The sequence below is a fragment of the Marmota marmota genome, unplaced genomic scaffold, assembly GCF_001458135.2.
Source record: "Marmota marmota marmota unplaced genomic scaffold, marMar, whole genome shotgun sequence".
Taxonomy (NCBI): Eukaryota; Metazoa; Chordata; class Mammalia; order Rodentia; family Sciuridae; genus Marmota; species Marmota marmota.
This window is the reverse complement of record NW_026000240.1, coordinates 1,067,686-1,073,729: the sequence shown is the minus strand read 5'-3', so window position 1 is coordinate 1,073,729 and position 6,044 is coordinate 1,067,686.

Sequence of the window (6,044 nt, the reverse complement as noted above, 5' to 3'; positions counted from 1 at the left end):
TAATAATAATTTTTTTAAAAAAATTTTAAAAGGCAGAAATGGGGATGGTGGCTTACACCTCTAGTCCAAGCTATTTGGGAGGCTGAGACATGAGGATCCCAAGTTTCAGGCTGGCCTGGGTAACTCAGACCTTATTTCAAAATAAAAAAGAAATATTTTCATGCACAAGGCCCTGGGTTCAATTCCCAGCAATATAAAAAATAAATAATTAAATAAATAAATAAAAAATAAAAAGGAGGTAGGTATGTAGTTCAGTGGGGGAGCACCCTTGAATTAATTGCTAATACACATGCTTGCACGCATGCACACACACACAGAGAATGTAATGGGAACATAGAGAAAGAAGTGCTAACTCTGAGTGAAGAAATCAGGGGAGACTGTCTCAGGAGTTTGTCAAAAGCAAATTGTGGGTTCCATTTAGAGCAGCGCAAAGTTCCTAGCACTTTGGTATGACTGTGATATGAAAGGAAGGGATAGTGGTCTCTGCCTTGAACCAAAAAAGTTAGAAGGCTAGTCCAGGCACCCCGTGGGCTGAGGGCAAATTAAGGGCAGCAATAAGGCAAAGGCTGTGCTGATCTGCTGAGTGTTACTCTTCCATAAGCCCCAAATCTGTGAGGAGTAAAACAGGAGGCAGGAGCAGCTGGTGTGTGGAGAAGTGTTGTACTTGGGGAAGACAGGAGGGTGAGGTATTTCCCATGGGTGCATCCAGTGACTCATTAAGACAGTTGAGCTCATGAGGCCATGCCTCCGATTTCCTTCCTTGGAGTCACATGAAAATGAGCTGAGGATGGCTCACGAAAAGAGGGCTCTCCAGGGACAGGAAGTTCCTTCAACGGAGGCCTGTGGGCAGTGGAGTGGGGGCACACATATACACACATGCCTGGGTGACCTCTACATATATATACAGAGCTTCCCTGGCCTTCCTAGGAAGAGTCTTGAAAAAAGAAACTCCAGATCTGTCCCTGCAGAGTCCTAGCTGGGGCTGTGGGATCAAAGGTCTACTTCAAAGAGGCCATCCTTCTCGGGTTCTTTTTCTCCCATCCTGATTCTTGCCAGCAGATTCAGGTAAGCAGAGATTGAAGGGTCCTGTAAGGTGAAGGCCAGGGAACAGCAGGGCCTAGCAGTTACGACCAGCACAAACATCCAACTTTGTGAGCCCTCCCTCTGCCACTGAGCAGCTGTACCAGTCAGGACAATTCACTTCACTCCTCCTGCCTCAACTCCAGGCCTTTGCAAATGCTAGGATAACTTTCCTGTCTAATGCTTCATTGTCAGTCAGTTTTAGTATGAACAGCTCTTCTCTGGGAGGCTTTGCCTCTGCTAGGGTTAGATGTTCCTTTGTGTACTTCCATTACTTTTATGTCACACACCTTTACTTGGCCCTTTTCACACTTCATTCTCATTGCTTTTTGTCCTGTCAGCGTCCCTACTAAACTTTGTTTTCTCAAGAAAATGGACTGCATATTTTCCACCATTACCTCCCTGGCCCCTACCACAGTGTCTGCAGGTAGTGGTCACTTGATAAATACCAGACTGATGAATGAATGAAAGGGCTAGCTAGATAGGAGTGAGGGAAACAGACACACAGAATTTGCAGTCTCTTCCTCCGTGTGATTTAGCTGATCACTTAGTTGTTGCCCAAACATGGGCCTATGATTTGTTCACCCAGCTGGAATCTTAGGTTCGAGCAAGGGCCTCCCTGACAGCCTGGTTTTAAGGTTTTACCTTGTGATCCTGTTTGTCTCTACAGATATCAAAAATTAGCCAAGCTTGGGCTGGGTGCAGTGGCATACTCCTGTAATCCCAGTGGATTACAGGAGGCTGAAGCAGGAGAATCAAAAGTTCAAAGCCAGCCTTAACAACTTAGCAAGGCCCTAAACAACTCAGTGAGACCCTGTCTCTAGTTGTCTAGATAAAACACAAAATCTTTAGCTCTTAAGCCAGTTCCTTGCAAGTGTTGCTAAAAGGTGAAAACCTTGTGGCTTTGAACATAGAAAATTACATTCTGGTTTCACATCAGTATGTTAAACTTTGACCTTGGGGTCTCTGACCTTGCCAGGGGTCTCTGAATTCCACAACTTCTGAATTATACTTAATCATACAGATATTTCCTAATATTTATCCTTCAAGAACCTTCTGTGACTTGCTCAGACAATTCTACAATTTGTTTCCATCTTCAGTTTTGTTCTATCTTCCCTTTCTCCATCCTGGAAAATTCTTCCTTTACCATACAAAATCTTTTTTTCAAAAATTAGCCAACTTTTTTGCCAATATCCTGCTCACAGTTTTGGAAGGATTTCTCAGAATGTGATTTCTAAGAGTCTAGTCAGGGAGAGGAAGTGAAATTTAAACTAAGTTACACCCGTGGAATAGGCACAGCGGGTACTTTATTATCAGATGGACAGGCCAGCCAAGGATCTCTGAATTCCACTCATTCAAAAGGCCACACTCCTTGTCTTTAATTTTCCCTTTGGGTATCCATCATTTTTAGTTTCCCCCTTATGACTTTCCTAATAGGAAATTTGCCACAGGAGGAGTTCTCAGGGTGATTTTGGTACTCGATGTCTAGATGGGCCTCATTCAGAGCTGGTGTGGTTAGAAAGTGCTGAAGGTACTCTTGACTAAAAGCACCTCCTGGGCTTGGGGTCCACAGCGCATGACTGAAAGGCCAACTGTGCACCAATCCTTACTGAGGCCCCCGACAAAGTCAGTCATTGGTCAGGGCAACCGATTAATGTCATTACTTGTTAATACCCTCAATGGTTAATTTTCTTTAACATGGAAACTCATGGAGAGCTCTGTACTCAATGACAGGACAGTCTGGGGAGGGAGGCTTCCCAGATCTGAAGGAAACACTAGGACTAGGACACACTCTGACAGTAACTGAGGAGGTGGCAGCTGGTGCAAGGGAACTGACTCCAGGACTTCCAGCCAATGGTCAGCTGGGGGGGCTGAGGGGAAGAGACACCATCTTCCTAACTCCTGCCCCCTACCCTTCCCTCCAGGCCCCTTGTACTCCTAGGGTAGGGACTACTGTTTCTTTATATCTCTCCCCTGCTCCCCCAGTGTGCCTCTCCCCTCTGCCAAGACTTAAATTTCCTTTCATAGGGGACAAAATTATCCACTCACTGTGAGAGACATCCATTAGAAGCTAATATCCCATGGAGGGGCGGGCAGGAAAGGTAGCTCATCAGGACCAAAGCAGAAAGTTACAGCAGGAAATTCCCTGTTTGGGGTGAAGGGTAAGAGATGAGTCTCAGATTAGGGGGAGCAAAGGTCACCAAGGACTGTGGGGATTAGGGTGGCAGAGAAGGGAGCACAGCATACCCCAAACACAATGGCCTGCTTAATGGTTGCCTGGCACCAGGCTTTTTACATAAACTGTAGTTTGGACAAAAAGAAAACATTAGGCTAATTACAATTTTTTAAAAATGAGATTATAAATTGTAAAATTGACTTTAAAAAGTAGTGAAAAAAAAGTTTAGGATAGTTATTCCTAGGAAGGATTGGAGAGGGCACAATTGGGGCTTGAGGAGTATTATTGGTAATGACCTATTTTTAAAAATTGGTTATATTTAGCCAGGTGTGGTGGGGCTTACCTGTAATCCCTGCAATTCAGGAGACTGAGACAGGAGGTTTGCTAGTTTGAGGCCAGCCTGGGCAACTTAAAATAAAAATAAAAAAGATTGGGGATATAGCCCCATGGCAGCCCGTGGATTCAAATCCTAGTACAGAAGGGGGCTCGAATTGGTTATATTTACATCAGTGTTGCTACAAGAGATGGGAGCTTTCTGTGTGGAAAGGATAGCAACAAGACCAAGCTGAGTGCTGTAAGCATATACAGGCAAGGCTTTAACTGGGGTGTCAGCACTGATTGAGAGGGGACAAAACTATTCCTTGAACAAAAGAAGGGGCTAGCTTTTTATCAGGATATGGTGTTTCTCACTGGTCCTGAGTGTGACATTTTTTCAAGGAATTTCTTCCTTGTGGAAGATATGGATCAGTAGTTATTTGTTTTTTTTCTTGGAAATGCTATATACCAATATTCTCGGTTTTATGGTGAACCCTGGTCTTATGGTCATCTTGGTCCCTGTGCTAAAGTTATTGAAGAATATAGGAGAGAAGAAGAAAAGATTAAAAAAAATCCTAATTAATAAGGAATGAAAGATCAGAGGGTTAAGGTTTCAGTGTTTTTCCAGCTAAGGTATCAAATATATTAATCTTCTGTTCCTGTGGTGGTCCCAGTCTTGTTGTTTAATTACCCCCATTCAAGCTACAAGTACAAATATATTTTATACATTATGTTTAATCCTATGTAATTAGAAAAAATATATATATATAAAGATGTGTGTGCATATATATATATATATATATGATATATATAGAGAGATATCTCTATATCTATATATCTATATACCTATATATACCTATATATATATATATGTGTGTGTGTGTGTGTATATATATATATATATATATAGAGAGAGAGAGAGAGAGAGAGAAGAGCAAGCCTCTAAATCTATATCCTAAATATATGTATTTTCTCCAGGTATAGTGGTGCATGGCTGTAATCCCCGTACTCCAGAGGCTGAGGCAGGAAGATTACAAGTTTGAGGCCAGTCTCAGCAACTTAATGAGACCCTATCACACTAAGGGCTAGGAATGTGGCTCAGGATAGAGCACCCTAGGTTCAATCCCCAAAATTGGTGGGAAAAAAGTTTCTTTACATTCCTATATTAATCCTCTTGGCTCCAGGCAACCCCTGATCTGCTTTCTGTTACTAGTTTTGCCATTGTTAGAATTTCACATAAATAGAGTCATATCATGAGTAGTCTTTTGTCTCTGGTTCTTTTCACTTAACATGATGCTCCTGTGTAGCAATAGTTTATTCATTCTTATCACCTAGTACTAGCACTCCACTGTATGGATACAACAAAATTTTTTTATTCATCTATTGATGCATATTTGGGCTATTTTTAAAGTGATTTTTTTTATCATGGTAAAATATATAACATTAAAATTTGTCATTTTAAGTGACACAATTTAATTACCTTTGCAATGTTGTTCAACATCATTATTAGCTATTTCCAAGACTTTTTTTAACCCAACAATAAACTGCTAAATTCTAACTATTAAAAAATAATTCACACTCCTTCTCCCCAGACCCTAGTTACCTCTAATCTACTTTTGTCTTTATGAATTTGATAATTCTGGATATTTCATATATATGTAGAGTCATACATTATGTTTCTTGTAGGCTTATTTCATTCAGCATGTTTTCAAGTTCCATACATGTTGCAGCATGGATACAGAACTTTCTTTTCCTGAATGAATGATATTCCATAGTATGAATGTACCACATCTTGTTTCTCCATTTGTCCATCTGTTGATGGACATGTGGGTTGTTTGCATATTTTTGATTTTTAGTTACTATGCATAAAGCTGATGTGGACATTCAAGTACTGTTGTTTATATGGACATGTTCTTTCATTTCTCTTGAGAGCTTGTTTGGAGTCTGTAGCAGGGGAGTGCAGCTACTCATATACCTTTGACCAAAGAATGGTTCTTCGAGAAGGATGCACACGGAGTGGTGAGGGAGGAAGGGGACACCGCCAAGCCAGCCAGAATCAGCAGAATCAACCCTGGCAGTGAATGGGGTGATAGATGTAGCAGCCAGATTACCCTCACATCCTCTCTTGGGTAAACATGAAGAAGTAGAATTACTGGCTTATTCGATAAGTAAGCGTTTAACTTTATAAGAAACTGTCAAGCTATTTTCCAAAGTGATATATTTGCATTTGTATCAGCAATGTATGAGAATTCTAGTTCTTCACTCCCTCACTGACACTTGTGGAGCCAAACTTTTTAATTGTAACAATTCCAGTGGTTGCATAGTAGTTCTGTGTGTGTGTGTGTGTGTGTGTGTTTGAGATGGGGCCCTCAAACTCCGGGTTCAAGCAATCTCCTGCTTCAGTTTCCCAAGTAGCTGGGACTACAGGAACCTGCCACCACACCCAGCTTTTCCTTTCCTTTCTTTCTTTCTT